Here is a 20,727-nt window from a genome sequence, read left to right as displayed (position 1 = left end):
CCGCCGGCGCCTGTTTGAGCGGCTGGAGCAGGAAGAGCAGAGATTGAAGATGCACGACGGCCATTGGATGGCCATCCAACAGTCACTGCTTGTGCGTCAACCTTTTTTTAGGAAAGCCTCAAATCTGTGGAAAACAGCATACAGCCCATTTGCTAATTCTTAAGGTTTTTTTGGAGCCCATATTCTTTTTCTTACCATTACAGCCCATATTGTGGCCACGGTTAAAAAATTATATGAAATTTTGCATATTTCGGTGCGGTCCGAACTGTTTTTAATCCCGAAATTTCGACTCACATTCAAACTGATTTTAAAAATAAATGTATATCAATATAAAATCCAACAAATTCTCCACGCATAAAAATTAATATAATTTAAAATCTCGAAATGAAAAAAAAGATATTTGAAACTAATTGCCGGTTTGATGTGTTTAAAAAATGTACATCCCATTTCTCCTTACTGATGGGCCATTTTCTCGGCCAGCCGAATGAAAGCTCTCCTTGTCTTGAAAGATTTGCAGCCTAACAGGCCTGACAAAGCGACTTACTTGGCAAATCACAAAAAAAAACTGGGCTGTGGCCGTGGACCCAGCTGTCAGTCCATTTGTTTTTTAGTCCATTTGGTGGGCTGGGTGAAACAATGATGTAGCATCTATGCAGCCCATTTAAATCCCATTTGCATTTTTCTCAAAAGCCGCGGACTTGCTGGGCTGGGTGAAAATATCATGTTGGGCTAGACGAATAAATGTTATAAAAACATAAACACATGATTGCACGTCAGTAAAATCTTTGCAAGCTTATGTACGCAATCACTAGGAGTTAACTTGCCAAGTTATATATAAACAATTATTATTATTATTTTGTAAGAACTTTCAACTTACGAAATAAAATATCATTTTAATTTGATGAGTTAATAGTATGTGGGGTATTATTATTTTTTAGGTTAGACGTGGGACAGTTGAGTTGGTTCTAGGGGAAAGTACTGGGAGAAAACTCAGTTTACATCAAAAAATAAAGTGGGAGAAAATTCAGAGACCTGCTGGGTCCACCTGAGGAGGGGAATATGTTGGGAGGAAGGAGATTCAAAGCACGGCAGCCGAGTGAACTAGTTTTTTTACGGACAAGTGAACTAGTTTACATACATAAGCAAATTGCCACTAAAAAAGCAATCAGGTTAATGCGTTCTTAAAAGAAATATTTGGATCAAAACAGATAATTATGACACATAGGCTAATGCATGAAACACTCACATAATAAAGGTGCTTATAAACAGATAAAGTACAACATCTAGACCTTCCTGGCACGCTTGATCATGACGCTGCGTCTGTCCGTGTACTCGTCGGTTACGGGAAGCAGACACGCCCTCATGTCCAAGATCTGCATGTACATGTCGTAGCATGCGTATGCGCCCTTGGCCGCGTAGGTTATGTAGGCTAGATTCAGAGGTACCTCCCACGTGTTCAGGTCATCTTCTTTCATGTTGGCGTATCAGGGGTTGATGATGGTCTCAGCGAGGTCAACCACGGAGTCCTTCTCCTGCCCGTTGCTGATGATCTTGTATTGCTTCTGGATGTCGACAAGCTTGTTGCACCAGATGGCCGAATTGTCGCGTTCTTCCTTCTCTCCACCATAGCGAAAGTGCAGTTGGCGCTGCCGATGAAACAGGCGAATGCTCCAGAACCTGGTGCAGCCATAGGACTGAGGTGAGGCAGAGCTTCACCGAGTCCGTATCGTTGGTGTACATCACATTCAACTTGGTGCAGCCATAGGACTGAACGGCGAACTCGAAGGGGAACTCCTTGCTGAAGTCCATATCCAGCAGGCTCACCCCTCAGATCGCGTTGGAGTCTCTTCGAGTGAACGAGTGTGTAGGCGGCGGCAACAGTTCGTTTTTCAGCTCTTGGGGAACTGGATTCAACAGTAAGCTGAGTGTGTACAGACGACAACAGTTACTACCCCTCCCTCGTCTGCTGCACGCCCGGCAGAAGATGCACCCTCGGCCACACGTCGGTTCACGAGCGGGTCTGTATTGGTCACTTTACTTAAATTTAATTAGCTTTAATAGAAATTTGTACTTAAAACAAGCAATGCATTCGATCGTTCTATCAGTGCCACAGGATCAACATGCACAACAATTAGAATTATTATTCTCAGGACGCACACGATCATTACATTTGTCGCACTTTCACAAAAGATAATACTACCGAGTTTGAACTGTTTGTTATGGTTGTTGTCCTCTGCATCATCATGCCATGTTGCCCAGCTTGCAAGATTCAGAACCAACAAATAAGATCCAAATAATAAGTACAACAAAGATGCCTACACATCTCATTGATTCCCAGCTTGCAAGATTCAGAACCAACAAATAAGATAAAAAAATAAGTACAACAAAGATGCCTACACATCTCACTGATTCCCAGCTTGCAAGATTCAGAACCAACCCATTAGAGCCTTTTGATAAAGTGAATATCGGGATTAAATCCATCTTGGCTAGCCATGTCATACAATAGAAGAACTTGGCGAATGCTCTTGACCGTCACAACATCTGTAGTTGAGTATTCCTGTCTGCACAGCATGTTTGCACAGCACAAACAAGGAGACAAGAGAGCATGATTTCACTTTAATAGCGGCCTCCTTGAACTCAACCTCCAGCTCTACTTGGATGAGGTCTGCCTGGAGTTCCATGATTCAATTCATGCACCTTTTTCTGCAGTTCACCTGAAATGAAGCAAAGATTGCATCATTCAGCTAGCAAGAAGTACTTGCTCTTGTGAGCTGGTAGGTTCTTCTTTAGTAGTTGCACTAAAATTGAGGAACATTAAGGTTGGCTGTCCGGCTCATGTAAGGTGCAACTATAATTTTCTTATCCTTTTGTGCAGTTCCACTAAAATAAAGTGCCATTGTGGTGACAGTGACGGCTCCATCTTGCAAAGGCTAATAAAATGTTGCACGAGATTACCAGCAGAACTTGATGGAGATTTTGGAAACTCCAATCACCATTTTGTGCAGTTCCACCAAAATTGAGAGATGTTTCCCACGTGACATTTTAGTTGAACTGCACAAGACACTCATTCCAAAAAAAGTGTTTTCTGTAGTTCACCAAAATGTCACAATAGCAACAAGGTGAAATGGATATCCCTATCTGCACAAAAAGATAGAAAGTAAACAGTTGCTGGTCAATAAGAATATGCGAAACATATACAAAATGAAAAGAAGCATCTTAATTATGTTCATGGCAATCACGCAAGGACAATAGAAATTTTAAAACGTCAGCGATGCTTCATGTTACCAGAAGCATTACGATCAACAATGAGATTCCTCAAATATGGGATTACTTTAATGGTGGCATTGCTTGTTTACCAGACATAGGAAATCAAAAGCAGCTAAAGAGTTGGTTTAAGGGCATGGGACCGTGGGGACAGGAAACCAGGACACTCAGCAGCGTAAAGGAGCAACTTACTTATCATACTGGGGAAACAACAGGAGTGCCATTGTACTATGTGAGGGCAGCAAATCTAATCCTGGAGACCTTTTACTATGTGAGGGCAGCAAATCTAATCCTGAGACCTTTTACTATGTGAGGGCAGCAAATCTAATCCTGGAGACCTTTTACTATGTGATGGCAGCAAATCTAATCCTGGACATACTCTGTTGACTTGTCCACCAGCCGCCACTTTCTATCCTTTTTTCAACCAATAATAGATCTGTTCCTTATCTAGTTTGTACCGCGTTTTCCCATTATTTCCCTTTTCAACCAAGAGATCGGTTGGGTATCCGGTCTCTACTACTTTCACCATATTATTTCCTCTTTGAATCAAGTCCTAGATTCATGCTACAACTTTCCCCCCTTTCTTTGTTGTTTGAACAAAGCCCTAGATTCGAATGCATGAAGTAGCTTTACCTCTAATAATACTAAAAATTTAGGTGGCTTTGGAAGATTTGATGGGAGTAGAAAAAGATGCACATGCAGACACGTGGGGAGCTGGGGCAGTAGAGCAAGGACGCTTTCGAAGAACTTATACCTGAGGGTCGCCGGGATGTCAGCGGCGGCAGGTCGGATCTGCGGACAATACGGCAGAGAGGAAGAAGGGTCGGAGGACCTCCCGAGCCGGCCATGTGTCCGAGAGAACGGCATGGGCAGAGGATCGGGCCCCTCCGGCAGCTGTGGGTTTCCTCCCTCGGCGGCAATGACCGCGTGAACGATGCACCTTTTAGTCCTCTACACACACCGGCCGAAGGGATCCGACCGGATCTGTGACCAGCGGTGAGCAGAGAGAAAATGTCGCTACCGCTGTCTTGTTTATATCTGGAGAGGATGAGAGAATGAAGAGAGCAACCCTAGTAAAGCAAGCGCTCAGGCCCCTGCGTCCATATATAGTGGAGTGATTATCTTTTTTCTCTCCACAACAAGCGTTTCAATTTGTGTACGTGGCATTAAAGGAAAGAAACTCTCTATTTAAGGTGACTACTGTACGACTCCTACTTACTACTAGTAGTACTACAGTATTGTTCACTTGTGCTCCCCGCCCCCCATTCATTGAACAACCCCACGAGTGAATAAACATACAGTAAGTACTGTATTTATATAGAACGAACAAGCTCGAACTGTTTTCACGTAGTTAAAAGTTGAGGGCGGGGCTTTTCCCGGGCAGTACGCACGGCAGTTTTCGGGTAGGGCCAGAAGACTATTTTAATTTTTTTTAAAACTTCGAGACGGCCACATAGCATGGAGCCGACCCCAACGATTTTAAGCTTACAGGCACGGTACACGCTATCCTAGACAACTATACACATGAAACTGCCACATGAGCGTCCGGGCTGCGCTTGGCTCTTTGCCTCTTCGGGAAGTTGAACAATGATGGAATACTACTGCACTGGAGGAGTACTACAGTACGCTTCTGGCCATCTGACACTGATTGAACTGCTGCATGCCCACCGCATGCGGGAGGGAGAGCGTGTAGCAAAAGCTTCTCCTAGTCTTGCCAGCCACCACGCTCATGGGCGAGGGAGGGACGCTCCTGCCTTTGCGTGTATGATAGGTGGGCCCTACAGGTGTGTGGCCAAACTGTCATACAGCCAAAGGCATGTGCAGTTAAGTCCACGAGGGGGAGGATAATCAAAATTCTCGTTGATGTATGAGTTGACATGACACATCAAAGCACTGCACTCGATATATTTTAATAATTTGCGTGTGTGACTCCCAAATGCAGAGGCCGGGGGTCATCATCCTCCTTTTCGAGAAAAAATAGACGCGTGTGTGAGAGGACGAGTGCGTGCGTGCACCTCTTCTCTTCCTGTATAACGTACTACTAAACTCCGAGTACAAGTTTTTGTGGGTGGCACGATGGTGCGTGCGAGATGTCCCGAGAGATAGGTTTAGTGCATTAATTGCAATGCATGCATGCATAAAGTACATGCATTGGTCAATTTTCTCTTAATACTTGCATGCAATGATTTAATGCACCTTGGAATCTGAACATGTGTTGGGGACAACCAAATTGAGCCTTATAAAATGGAAAAACTAAAATTTTGAGATAAGCCCTATAAAACCAGAAAGGAGGGAGTAGAAAAAGAAGTACTCCATCCGGGAATAGTGCTACACTTCGAAACTAGAACCGTCAATAAATTTTGAGCTTGCGTCTCGTCACATTCCAAATTACTCCATGCTATATTGAATTGCAAACCTGTTCACACCGATCACAACCTAAATGGTTTCCCACTTAGGAGCGTATTAGTACTCAGTTATAAATACTAGTATGCCAAGATGACTGCACATTCCTCCTCAACTCCTCATCCACAAAAACAAACAAGTCATTCATCATCCTTCCCTTGCGTCTGCCATGGCCAGCTTGAGTTCTGGGTCGAGAGATTGCCACCAGGGAGAGGCGAGCATGGAAGCGGAAGCACGAGAGATGTCCCGCCTCGCTGCGAGAGCAGCCGACATGTCCCGCCGCATGGAAGTAGCAGCACAGAGGTCCCGCCGTGCCGCTGAAGCAGCACGGAGGTCCCGCCGCGCCGTCGATGCAGCAGACTGGTCCGGCCGCGCCACGGAAGCAGCAGAGATGTCCCCCTGCGCCATGAATGCAGTAGAGATGTCCCGCCGCGCCGCGGCGGCCTGGGAAAATTTCTCACGGGCACGCGACGACTGTTATAGGCGCATGCATGCGATTGTCCATAGCCAGACGGATCAGATCTCCCGCTCGGCGAGGTTGCAGGACGACATGGTAGCCTCGTTTGAACAGGCTACCGGCGTCATCCGGCAACTAAGGGAGGGCAATGAGAGGCTCTGGGCCGAGCGCGACCTGCTGAGGAAGAAGATCGTCCGAAGTGCAGACCTGCAGGAGGAGACTAGTGCCTTGTTGAAGAAACTTATGGACGAGAATGACATGCTCCGCAACGAGCGCCAAAGGCTGGTGGAGGAATCCGTGGATGTTCTCAAGCAGCATCTTGAGGACACGAAAGAGTTCATTGCCGCTCGCCGCGGAGACTAGTTTCCTGGTTTCTTTTGATGTAATAATTGGTTTAGGATGTGGATTGTGTCGTCGGTTGTGAAATGTTGGGTTCTAGCACGGATGTTTGGCCTTTGTTGGCCTCTTGGGATGTTGCGATTTCAATCTGGTAGCTTTTAGTCCTTCGTGTTAGGCTGGAGTTGTGCTGAACTTCTTGTGAATTGTGGTGGTTTTCAGTAATGAAAATTGGAAGGGGCAAGCCCTTCTTTGATCAAAAAAAATTAATCGTCCTTATATATATATTCATCAGTCTTGCTATAAGTCGTAGTAGATGCTATATAGGTCCGTCGGATCTTACATCAAGATCCGTGCTTTTAGATTTTATTTTTTCTCTCTTAAATCTCAATTGAGTGAGACATAGCCATGCCATTAAACAAAGGCTCGGGCGCCATTAATGGAGACCTTGGGAGAGAGGTGGATGGCAGATGGAGGTCAAAGGCTCTCCTCCCTATAAGCACGCGCAGGGGTCTGATCGCACGCCTCTCGTCCTCAAATAGCTACCCTGCACGTCGCCTCCTAGCTAATAAAAAAGGGGACGCGTGGCGGCACGTAAATGGTACTAGTAAGTAGAACTCCCACGGTTTCAATAATACTTGTGTTTCCGATTGTAACGTGACAGCACTTCTTCAAAATTACTTTGTTGATTGTTAATGTGTGCGCCTTCGCAAATTGGACTGCAAATTTACCACAGCATGTTGGTGCCATGTCATGGCACCAAGCCAAGTTTCATTATTTTCATGCGTGTTTTGGATTTACAGGAATTAAAAAACTAAGTTTCTCAATGTTTCCAACCCAGCCACGACGCCCAGAATTTTGAATTTCATTCCCATTTCTTGCATGGAACCTAGAAATTTACCCGAGGACACACATGTGATTTTTCAACCAACTTTGGTGCACTGGAACATGTGCTTGTATTTCAAATTTGAATTATGCACACGAAGGTGACATGTTCCCTCCCAGAACCACGAGCCTTCTTGAGAGAAGCTCCGATTTGCAAGAAGCTTATACCAAAATTTGTTCCTATTCGACCAATTGTTTTTACCACGGCATGGTACTACCATGACATGACACCATGCCAAGTTTCATGATTTTAAAACCAAGTTTCTCAATGTTATCGACCGAGCCACGATGCCCAGATGTTTGAATTTTATTCTCATTTTTTGCATGGGACCTACTCCCTCCTTCCATCTATATAGGGCCTAATGTGTTTTTCAAGACAGCCTTTGACTATTGACAAGATTAATAGCACATGAGATGTATACTATGCAAATTATATTATTGGAAGCTCCTTTGATATACAAAATTGAAGGTATGCTTTGTGTAAGTTGCATGTCATATATTATTGCTCTAACGTTTGGTCAAAGTTAGCCTCGAAAAACGCATTAGGACCTATATGCATGAGAGGAGTCGACTTCGAGAGAACGTGTTTGTTCGAGAGACACCGAGGACACTACTAGGAAAAGGCCTACTAATGGTGCACCGGTTTTGCCTACTAATGGCGCACTACCGGTGCGCCATTAGTATCACGCCACTAGAATTTTTTACTAATGGCACACCACTGGTGCGCCATTAGTATCTGGTATGCTAATGGCGCACCAGGAAGTGCGCCATTAGTATGTAACACCATGCGCCATTAGTATGCCTCCCGGGGGGCCATATGTAACCATCTGCTTTGTCATACTAATGGCGCACTCTGTCTTGATGTGCCATTAGTATCCTTTGGCATACTAATGGCGCACCTTGTGGTGATGCGCCATTAGTATGAATATTTGGTTTTTTTACTTTTCTGATTTTTGCACAGGTTACAAAATATATTATTTGACAAAATATAGACAGTAGCACACAGCAACATCAGATTCATCGAATACAATAGAAGATTAGTCTCCGAATACAATTCATCATATTAGTCTCCGAATTCAAAAGACCGAACAAAGATAAAACATTACAAGTCTCGAGACCGCGAGTATCGAGTTTGTCTTCACATTACAAGTCGATATCAATCATCTAAACTACCATCACATAGAAGAGAGCTGCGGTCATCACGATGAGCATCATCGCGATCAAACTGGTCTTCATCTGGTTCCTCCAACACTCCCTCCTCTCTCCCGCTAGATAGCGGGCGTATCTAGATTCAGCCTCCGCCCTAGTGGTGTACCCTTTGTAACTGTTACCGCTGAAACGGTGAACTTGTCTCCGACACTACTCCCAGTCGTCGTAGACTCAGGGAACCTTACCCTTGTACATGACATACGACGGCATCTCTATGCACAAGCCAAACAACAGACAATACATACATAAGCAATATATAAGTATGCAACAAAAGGATCGGAAGAGAAAAGCAAGACATTAATAGCACGATTCATGGTCCTACTAATAAATAGCATCGATTACATCTAAGTTGAACGACTATCCAAACCAAAGAGACATACAATTCATTAAAGTTTAATTACAACATGAGCCAATCAATGTTTCAGAACTACACATCACTACTTTCGACTCGACTCATGGACAGGAGCGTGGATGAAGCCGCCGTCTGTCGTGATGGTCATGAAATCGCGGGCGTTGTCAGCCTGCATTTGTAGCATTCTGTCTATCTCAATGTTGGACGGTTGATATCTGAGGAAGAACTGCCCCGAGGTATGAAGGACATCTTGATGGATGATGTCCGCAAACTCCGACTGGATGTGAAAGAATTCGTGTCTGATGTCCGCGTCCTAGATTGCCGACAAGCTCGTGGCCCAATCTTTGAGATTATTTGGTAGCAGAAGGTGATGATGGTCCCTTACGATCGCCGACATGTGATGGAGGGCATAGTAGGCATCCTTCTGACCGCTAGGCGGCTGCTTGACGCAGCAGAACGTCGTATTGTGGGCGAACACGTGCTTGCCGTACTTACGAACTGCCCTGATGAAGGTGCCTCCAGATTTGGCGTAGCCAGGGAGAACATCATCAAGAACTTTCTTGATATTTGTGTAGTCTATCTTGGAGTTACGGTTCGGATCGAAATACGTTCCCATGGAATATTTCGGGCTTAAGAGGATGAGTGTGCAATGTGTGTCACTGCACATAACACGGAATGTTAGAAAAAAAGAACGATCGAAATCTAAGAAATCATATGTTACGGGGCGGTTAAGGGATGACTTACTCGGGAAAGTAAGGCACAAGGAAGTTATCCTTATCTGGGTTTTCCAGAATGATGTCTTCGAGGTGTAAACTCGCGACTTGGCGGTCCCCAGCGCTGCTCAAGAGCTTGGCACGCATGTAGAAGGGGTCGACGATCACGATGTCCAGGGTCTTGTCTCTAATGATCCGCATCTCCATACTCAGCGAAAACAGCCGAACGAAGGTGTAGTGCAGCGGATGAAGGTTGAACATAGCAAAGATGTCATCAAACCGCAGGACGATCGTACCCCTGATGGCACCATCCACAAAGCCCTTGCCCTCTGGCACCTTGGCCACGAAAACCAGGTATGCCACATCATTCTCTCTGAGACGCCACTTCTCCAAAGAAAGAACACTATCGTGCAGACTCCGCATAGCACCGGTTGCAGCATTGAGCATATTTGTCGGTAGCATCGCCCTACCCGCCACATGCACCCTCCTCGAGATATCCTTAGGTGAAGGTGGCCCGTCCTGAGCACGGATCGTACTCGGTGCCGGCTGGCTCGCACCAGCGGCCTTTTTAGTCGGCCGTTTCCGGCCCTTCTTCTTGATCTGCTGTAATGGGACCGAGTTCTGCTCACAGACTGCCTTCTTGAGCGTGTTGGGGCTGATAATATTTGGCACCTCCGCTATCTGAGGCTCGGTGAAGGCGGCAGCTGGAGGCGTCTCCTGAGAACTGAACGCCAGACGACGCCTGTTGCAATTGGGTTTCTCCGCCGTACCAGCTAGATCGCGGCCGTCTTGTTTGGGTTCTTGAGAAGGAGGCCCGCAGAACTTGTCACCGTACCCATGTTCGGCAAAGTACTTATCGACGTTGGTAAATGTACCATCATCGTTGTCGTCGTCGTCCGGATCCTGTGCCATATGCATGTCCGGATCCTGTGCCATAGGGATGTCCGGTAGCGTTGCGGCGTTCTTGCCATGGCTTGGCGCCGGCACGACTGGCGGTCTTGTCTGTGGGGTGGTGTCCCCCTCCCCCAAACGAATCTGGCTCTTCGGCCAAAGCAGGGGCCAGCTTACGCAGGCGCTGAGGGTCATCTCATCTTCTTCGTCGGCCCCAGCGGGTCAAATCGGAGGTAACAGCTCGTCGCTGCCTGGCAGCACCCGAACCACTTCAACCCTATACATTGTGGGTGGCATCGGATTACCATGGAACACGGGGTTGCCCGGTTGAACGATTCTGCCCTTGGCGACATCGACCAACTCGCCACCCACGAAGTGCAGGAGAGTGCAAGGAACGTTGGCGGTGCCCTGCGAAAACATGTCGGGCGTCAGGGATGCCTAGTCAAAGGCAAGGAGATGAAGTCCTCGGCCGAGAGGCTTAGTTACCGTGATGCCGTCGAGCTCGGCTAATGTCGAGGCACCGCCAACAGCGGGCGTGCAACTGACGGAGGGGCCGCTTGCTGGCGAGGTGCCGGCCGGCGTACACCCGGGTGCATTAAGCTCCAATGCCAGCGTCGGAGACACCAATACCGCCGCCGCCAGAGACACCAATGGCGCCGCCGCCGTAGACACCAATACCGCCGCCTCCGGAGACACCAATGGCGCCGCCTGCGCGTTGTGTGAGTTGCTGGCCGTGAAGCTGGGAATCGGGGGCGGCCCCTGTTGGCCACCCGCAATCCACGTCGTTATCCCATGAATCAAGGTAGGCATAATGCCGGTAAGCGTCAATCCCAGTTGTTGTTGCACTTGCTCTTGGACCATCTCCGGAATAGCGTTTCACGGACGTGCGCGTCCATGATCCCATGGATTGCAACTGGAAGTATCTGCGTCATCAGCACGTGACAGTCGTGAGACTTCATCCCGCTGAACTTCTGCTTCGCTGGGTCTAGGTATCTGCTTATCTTCCCCGCGTAACCGTAAGGAAGTTTTACTCCTACGAGGCACGTGAAAAACTGCTCGATCTCCTCCTGACTTAGAGTGAAGCACGCGGGAGGGTAGTCACTTCCGGTCTTCTTGGCCTTTTTGCCTTTGCGATGAGTTTCTGTGTCCTGCTTCGCCTCATCATCATCATTAGCGTGAAGCTCCTGCCTGATGCCCATTGATTTCAAGTCTGCCCTTGCTTTCAACCCATCTTTGGTCCTCTCTGGCATGTTGAGCAGGGTACCAAGCAGACTCTCGCACACGTTCTTCGTTATATGCATGGCATCAAGGCTGTGAGGCACACGGTGGATCTTCCAGTACGGCAAGTCCCATAAAACAGACCTCGTTTTCCATACCTTCAGCAGCGGCTCTGGCGCCTTTCGCTTCTTTCCCGGCTCTGGCGCCTTTTGCTTCTTTCCCGGCAGTGGGCAATCTTTCCAATTTTTCAGCAGATCGTCTATTTCCTCGCCGCTCCTCGTACACGGGCGTTTTCGGGGTTCGGTTTCACCATCGAACAGATCCTTGTGTTTCCTCCACGGGTCATCGTCGTGAAGCCACCTTCGATGTCCCATGAACACGGTTTTCGAAGACCCGGGATCTCTATCTAGCTGGCGATACATTGTGTCATCCATGCACCTTACGCATCCAGAAAATCCGTGGACTACCTGCCCCGCGAGATATCCGTAACCGAGATAGTCGTGCACCGTCGTGAGCAATGCGGCTCTCATAGGGAAATATTCTTTCTCTGCAGCATCCCACGTATTGGCTGGCGTTTTCCATAGCGTGTCTAGCTCCTCTTTCAGCAGCCCCAGATACAGATTGATGTCGTTCCCTGGTTGTTTCGGTCCTTCAATTAGCATACTCATGTGAATGTACTTCCTCTTCATGCACAACCAGGGGGGAAGGTTGTACATCCACACAAACACAGGCCAGGTGCTATGTGTGCTTCTCTGGCTGCCAAATGGATTGACTCCATCGGTGCTTGCGCCCAGCACGATGTTCCTTGGATCCTTCCCAAATTCTGGGTATTCGAAGTTCAACGCTTGCCACTGGCTCGCATCCTTAGGGTGACTCAGCATCTTGTCTTTTTTATTTATCTCCGGATCATTTCCGTCATCTTCTCGCTTCTTCTCCTCCCTATCCGCGTGCCAACGCAGGAGCTTTGCTACCTTAGGGTCTGTGAAATACCGCTGCAGACGAGGAGTGATCGGGAAGTACCACACCGATTTTCGAGGAGCTTTCTTCCTCTTCTTGTATCGAGTGACGCCGCACACCGGACATATGGTAGACTCCGCGTGCTCGTCCCGATAAATGATGCAATTGTTCATGCACACATGGTATTTCATGTGCGGTAAATCCAGAGGACACATGATTTTCTTCGCCTCCTCGAAACTGGTCGGGCACTTGTTCCCCTTGGGAAGACGTTCGTGCCAGAATGACATGTTCTCGTCAAAGCATGCGTCGGTCATTTTGTGTTTTACCTTCATCTCCAGAGCCATGAGCGTTACTTTCAGGCGGGTATCCTCGGGCCTGCATCCTTCATACAATGGAGTAACCGCGTCTATCTCCAGTTGATCCATCTTGGCTTTCTCTCGGGCGGCAGCTCTTGCGTTATCCGTCTGCTTGAGAAGCAGCTCTTGAATATGAGGGTCCTGCACCCAGCCTCCATCGTCGTCTGCTCCGGCATCTTCATCTTCATGATCATGCCCTTCGTCTTGATCTTCCTCATCATCATGTACGACATCTTCTACATGATGACTGTGTACAACATCACCGTCGTGATCATGTCCTGGAGATTCTTCGTCTTCTCGCCCGCCCTCGCCGCGGTGGTACTTGTCTTGTTGCCCTTCCTCATTTCTTGCCCGGCCCCCATGGACGACTTCATAGTCATCTTCATCACCTTGCCACCGATAGCCATCCATGAAACCACGCAAGAGCAGGTGGTCCCGCACCTTCCCGGAATCCGGGTCCGCAATAAGGCTCTTCAGCTTGCATCTTCGACACGGACATCTTATCTCCGTCTCGTTCTTTTGAAGCATCTCGGCCTTCGCGGAGCTCAAAAACCTATTCACGATGCCTTCGGTCATTGTGCGGACCATGGTCGCCTGTGGGGTAGAGCAAAACGATATTTTAGAACCAAGAAAAAATTTAGCATGACCTTCCCTAAAAATAGGACCAAAAAGAATGCATAGTGCCAAAATTCTCGCCGAAACGGATATGAATCAACATTCCGGCAAAATATTGGAAACTATCGCATTTCAAATACCGGTACCTGCAAACACAAACATATATGCAACACCACAAACACATGCAACACCACCAAACATACATAGATCTAGCTAGGCCACAAAAAGTGCATGTGCACGTTGTTGGAGCGAGCTAGGGAGAAAAAAAAGTAGATCTACATCATGAAGATAGCTTCCCCTTACTTACCTATCAAAAAAAAGGTAATTTCACCACTTAATTTTGATGAATCTATGGTGGAAATGAGGTGAGGAGGAGGAGGCAGCCGAAATTTTGGAGAAGGAGGTGGAGGGAATGAAGTGGGGAAAGTGAGTGGGCAGGTGTGGTTGTCCAAAATATCTTGTTGGGGTCCCAGGTTACTAATGGTGCACCACCTGCAAATGTGCCATTAGTAACCTTGGTTACTAATGGCGCACCTGCAGGTGGTGTGCCATTAGTAATTTTGCAGAAAAGTAAAAAAAAAATATACTAATGGCGCACTTTTACAGGGTGCGCCATTAGTAGTTTAAACTTGTAATGGCGCACTGTGAGGCGGTGCGCCATTAGTAGTTCTGCAAAAAAAAGAATAAAAAAAATTCAGTACTGGCGCACTCCCTGTCTGGTGCGCCATTACTAGTTAGAACTAGTAATGGCGCACTTCGGTAGGATGCGCCATTAGTATGTATGTAAAAATGAAAAAAAAATTATCACTAGTGGCGCACCTATTTTCTGGTGCGCCATTAGTGTCTTCCACACTAATGGCACATCACCAACTGGTGCGCCATTAGTATATAGTAGTGGTACACTACTTCCCTGGTGTGCCATTAGTGTCAATCCTATCTATAGCCCTTTTCCTAGTAGTGGGAAGACTACTATATATCGATGGTGCATGTAGGCAGGAATTAAACTAAGGGATGGTCTTATTGGTTTCGGGGATATAGGGGAAGAGTGAGAGGCGGGGGGGGGGGGTGAAAGGATCGATATGGTTGACTAGAGGGGGGTGAATAGGCAACTAACAATTTTTAGCTTTTCTTTACAATTTAAACTTTGCATCAAAGTAGGTTGTCTAGATATGCAACTAGGTGAGCAACCTATATGATGCAACAAGGATAGGAACACAAGCAAGCAAGATATATGAAACAAATAAGCTTGCACAAGTAAAGGCACGAGATAACCAAGAGTGGAGACGGTGGAGACGAGGATGTGTTGCCGAAGTTCCTTCCCTTTGAGAGGAAGTACGTCTCCGTTGGAGCGGTGTGGAGGCACGATGCTCCCCAAGAAGCCACTAAGGCCACCGTAATATCCTCACGCCCTCACACAATGCGAGATGCCGTGATTCCACTATTGGTGCCCTTGGAGGCGGCGACCGAACCTTTACAAACTAGGTTGGGGCAATCTCCACAACTCAATTGGAGGCTCCCAACAACACCACGAAGCTTCACCACAATGGACTATGGCTTCGCGGTGACCTCAGCCATCTAGGATGCTCAAACACCCAAGAGTAACAAGATCCGCAAGGGATTAATGGGGGGAATCAAATATCTCTTGGTGGAAGTGTAGATCGGGGCCTTCTCAACCACTCCCGAGCAAATCAACAAGTTTGGTCGGCTAAGGAGTGAGATCGGGCGAAAATGGAGCTTGGAGCAATAATGGAGCTTAGGGGTGGAAGAGGTAAGTCAACGGGGAAGAAGGGGACCCCTTATATAGTGTGGAAAAAGGATCCAACCGTTACCCACCAACCAGCCCGCGGCCAGCGGTACTACCGCGCCTGGCCAGCGGTACTACCGCAAGGCCGCGCGGTACTACTGCTTGCAACCAAGCGGTACTACCGCACGGCTGTGCGGTACTACCGTACCGACGCACGGTACTGTCGCAACCCCAGCAACAGAAAAGATAAACAGGCGCGCAGGATCTGGCGGCGGTACTTCCGCACGCGCAGTACTACCGCGCCCCCCATGCGGTACTACCGCGAGGCAAAAATCCCAGCCAGGGGGGAAGGGAAACTTCCGTGCCTACTTCCACAAAGAAACGGAAGTAGCAAAAACCCGACACAGTAGTACTGCCGAGGGGCGGTACTACTGCCTGATTGCATAGCGCGGTACTACCGCTCGGCGAAAGCGGTACTAACGTGGGCACCCGCGGTACTACCGTGCCACCACGCGATACTACCGCAGATGCCTACGGTACTACCGTTGTCCTGGGAGCAGTACTACCGCAACCAACAACAGCAGCCAGACAAGGAAGGCAAGAATACGGAGGAAGCTCCAAGGAAAAAGGAGGGGACAAGAAGGAGACGCGTACGTGATGATTCCACCCAAACCTTTCCAACGCGGACCCCCTCTTAATAGTACGGCTTTCCTATGACTCAAATCCACCAAAAAGAAACGTAGAAAAGACGCTGTCTTCATCAGTCTTCGAGGGGCACCCAATCGTATTGTGCCTAGCAATGAAGTGTCTGGAATACTCATGGCACACGATTAGTCCGCAAATGCGTTGTCATCAATCACCAAAACACTTAGGGATAAATATGCCCTTACAATCTCCCCCTTTTTGGTGGATTGATGACAATATGGGATTTGCACAAAGGAAATAATATTAAGTAAATGCAAACCCCTCCTCTCTATAATATAGACAGGCTCCCCCTAGATGTGTGCCACCTAGATGATTGCTTTGGACTGCACGGCACACGAAGCTCCCCCTATATTATAGAGACAAGGCAAATCTATCACTAGACAAGATAGCACACACATAAGTTAACTACGATAGATAAAGTGCATATGTCTTACACCATATGTAGGAAAGTTCTCGAAAGCACAAACCAAACAAGAGCAACCAAGCACAAACGAGGTCCAAAAGACAAAGCAAATAAACGCACCAAGCACGACACAACGCAAATCCCTACACTCTCTCCCCCTTTGGCATCGAGACGCCAAAAAGGCAGAGAGGACACCTACACACACGGGGTGGCTTAGGCAGAGAAGTCGCCCCACTGCTCCTCGTGCTCCTCGTCAGACTCAGCGGCGGGGATAGTCTCCTCGAGGTCATCCTCTGAACTGGTCCACTTGTATCCCTGCTTTGACATCCAGGCAGCCTCAGGTGTGATGACGTCCTCAGACCCGCCAGACACATCCTCTCCAAAGAGCCTCATAACCTTCTTGTCACGGCGGCGACTCTCCTTGTCTACCACGTGAGCCCTGTACTGTCCCTTTGCCTGCATGTAGAAGAGAGTCTTCATCTTGTCCTTTAGCTTCTTGTCCCATGACGGCTCAGAGGAAGGAGTGGTGGACCTAGCAGCACGGTCCTCAGCAACATTCTCAGCAGCAGCAGCCGCCTCCTCACCAGCAGCCCTCCTAGCAGAAGAGGCCTCAGCACGGGTAGTGGTGTTGGCCCAGTTGGGCTTGACGCGGAGGCTGATGGACTCATGGCGAATCCAGTCTGGAGCAAGGAACTCATCACCCGGGTACATCTTCTCCCAAGTGGTGGAGAGCAGCAGAAACAGGTACGGTCCATAGATAGGTACCTTGCGAGTGAACACCGCAAACTGAAGCTCACACCACATGATGTGTGAGACATCAAGTGGCTGAGTCTGAGAAGAACGTGCCTCTGCACACAGGAGCAACATGTCCACTAGATATGCATGGACCTTGTCCTTGTCGCCAATGCGTGGGAAAAGAGTGTTGCGGAAGATGCGATGCATGATATCCAGAAAGGAGTTTAACACCCAAGTTGACTTGCCATTGGGGAGCACCTTCTCAACAAGGAAAGGCTGAAGCAGGTTCTTGTTGGCAGACTCGGAGTTGGCGTGGGGGAGAACACCAACGGGGGTGTGAAGCCCATCATGAGGAATGTGCAGCAGATCCATGAACTCTTTCCATGTAGCAGACAGCTGACGGCCATTGTTCATCCAGGTCATCCTCTGCTCCACCCTGGGATGAAAGTACACTGAGGCAAAGAACTGACAGATGAGCTCAGGGTCATAGTCATGGTGAAAGGAGATCACCGGCTCAATAGAAAACTGCTCCACCAAGTCCAGAGCCTCTCCAAAATAGTCACGAAACTTGTCCTTCCGCATGTGATGCATGTCTATCCACTTGACCTCCACGAAGGTATTCTGCTTGCTCTTGATCACATCCAGATAGATGAGAACCTGTTGCTTGTTCTAGAACATCTCAGTGCCTCTGAGCACAGCCCGAGGAGTCACATAGGGATTGACCCTCCGGCGTTCGACATACTCAGAGACAGAAATCTCGTCCATGCCCTTAGCAGGTTCCTTTTGCTTGCTGGCAGTGGTCTTGATACTGCGCTTGGGGGCATTGGAGCCCTCTGGGGCTTCATCTTGGGGGTTGCGCAGACGCTTGGATTCAGTGTCACGACTGGGATTGGAACGGTGAGAGCCACCACCTGAGACACAAAACGCAAAACACCCACAACAGCCAAGAGGGATTAATGCAAAGACCACAACAAAGCAAGTGAAACAAGCAGAAAGCACACATGATAAATTCCTAGAGAGAGATTTGATCCCTACGGTAGTACTGCCAAGTGCTGTGAAGATAAGATAGTAGTACGGCTCTTAGGCGCGGTAGTACCGTGCAAGGTCACGGTAGTACCGGGTCTAGGAGCGGTAGTACGACCTTAGCGCCTCGGCTAGCGTAGTAGTACCGCGTCTGTAGAGCAGTAGTACCGCACGAGCTAGCACGGTAGTACCGCACCTGACGGGCGGTAGTACCGCAGGAGCGGTAGTACCGCACATCAGACATGGTAGTACCGCACCGCGTCAGATCTTAACAGGTTCAAATCTGAAAAAGCCCGCGAAACCACGGCGGTACTATGGTTGGACAAAGCTACCACAAGACAGCATATCAAGTATGATTCCTACGCATCACGACTCTCCTACATCCTACTCTTGCATAGATTTGGGCTAAAATCTCAAGAACAACAAGTTTCTCCCCAAAAACCTTAGAAGTAAGAGAATAGCCAAGAAAAAGAGGGATTTGGGGAAAAACCTTGGTCCATGGCAAGAGGAAGTGGTGGGGAACGATCCCACTGGCCAGAATCCGAGGAGAGTGGCCGGAGACGGAGATCCGGCGAGGGCCTCTGGCGCCGTTCTTGAGCGAGAGAGACGTGGGGAGAGAGACAAATGAATGGGTATGGGGAGTTGGAACTTCCCTGCCCGAGTCATAACCCCCCACGCTCCCTCGACGGCGCGGTAGTACCGTGCCCCGACGCGGTAGTACCGCCCGGCGCAGTACTTCCGAAGTACCGCACCTGAGCGGTAGTACCGTGCTGTGGCGCGGTAGTACCGGGCCTCCCAAAGCGGTAGTACCGTGACCAGATGCGGTAGTACCGTGAGCTCAAGAAGATGCACGTTTCGAGCACACGAAAAACTGGATCTTTGCACAAACACTCCGAGCCAACACGACACCACAAGACCACGCAACACAGAAAGCCAGAAAGGCACACGACAAATGAAACACCCACGAGACACCACCTCTCCAAAGAGAGGGCGGTGGCCGTAGCCACCTATGTTTGAGTCAATTGGTATGGCACCGCGAAGAATTATCCTTGGGTCCATGACCAAAACTCGTCTTTGAAGCACAAGTACCATCAAACATGGCTAATGTGAAAGACTTGATCGATTTATGCATAATGGGGGGAGGAGAGTTCATTGAGAGAACATCACTACCCCTATGTCCATGCCTACATCTAAATAGGACAACACGTTGAGTATGGTGGGGTGTGCAAGGGTTCAAGCAACATTGCTCGAATCAATGATATTTAGCTCATGCCTTAACTTGCGAAATCTTGCTTCATCCAAGGGCTTCGTGAAGATATCTGCAAGGTTATCATGAGTGTTGACATAGTTGAGCTCGATCTCTCCTCGCCTAATGTGATCCCGGATGAAGTGATACCGAATCTCAATATGCTTCGTCTTGAAGTGTTGCACCGGGTTGAGAGAAATCTTGATGGCACTTTCATTGTCACACCAAAGAGGCACTTTGTCACAAATGACACCGTAATCCTTTAAAGTTTGCCTCATCCATAAGAGTTGTGCACAACAACTAACGGCCGCCACATACTCCGCTTCGGTGGACGAGAGAGACACACAACTTTGCTTTTTGGAAGACCAACTTACCAAAGAGCAACCAAGAAATTGGCACCCTCCAGAAGTGGACTTCCTATCCACTTTGTCTCCCTCCCAATCGGAATCCAAATACCCTACAAGCTTGAAGTTTGCTCCTCTTGGGTACCATAGGCCAAAGTTTGGTGTATGAGCCAAATATCGAAAGATTTGTTTGACCGCCACATAGTGACTTTCCTTAGGTGCGTCTTGAAAACGTGCACAAATTCCCACACTCAACATGATATCCGGTCTAGATGCACAAAGGTAAAGCAAGGAACCTATCATGGAGCGATATACCTTTTGATCCACCGCTTTACCATTGGGATCTATGTCAAGTTGGCACTTGGTGGGCATGGGAGTGGAAGCCGGCTTGACATCACTTAGCTTGAATCTTTTGAGCATGTCTTGAGTATATTTGGCTTGATTGATGAAGGTTCCTTCTCTTCTTTGCTTCACTTCGAACCCTAGAAAGAACTTCAACTCTCCCATGGAAGACATCTCGAACTTTGAGGTCATGAGAGCGGCAAATTCCTCATTGAAATCTTGGTTAGGGGAACCAAAGATAATATCATCAACATATAATTGGCACACAAACAACTCCCCTTTGACCTTCTTAGTAAAAAGAGTGGGGTCGATTAGCCCAACTTCGAAACCACGGTCTTGTAGAAACTCGGTAAGGTGGTCATACCATGCACGTGGGGCTTGTTTAAGGCCATAGAGTGCCTTATCGAGTTGATACACATGATCGGGAAAGTAGGGATCCTCGAACCCAGGGGGGTTGCTTGACATACACCAATTCATTAATGGGACCATTAAGAAAAGCACTCTTCACATCCATTTGTTGTAACTTAAA

The sequence above is a fragment of the Triticum urartu genome, chromosome 6 (assembly GCF_003073215.2).
Source record: "Triticum urartu cultivar G1812 chromosome 6, Tu2.1, whole genome shotgun sequence".
Lineage (NCBI taxonomy): Eukaryota > Viridiplantae > Streptophyta > Magnoliopsida > Poales > Poaceae > Triticum > Triticum urartu.
The sequence above is the reverse complement of the archived record's forward strand: the minus strand, read 5'-3'. Positions refer to the sequence as shown.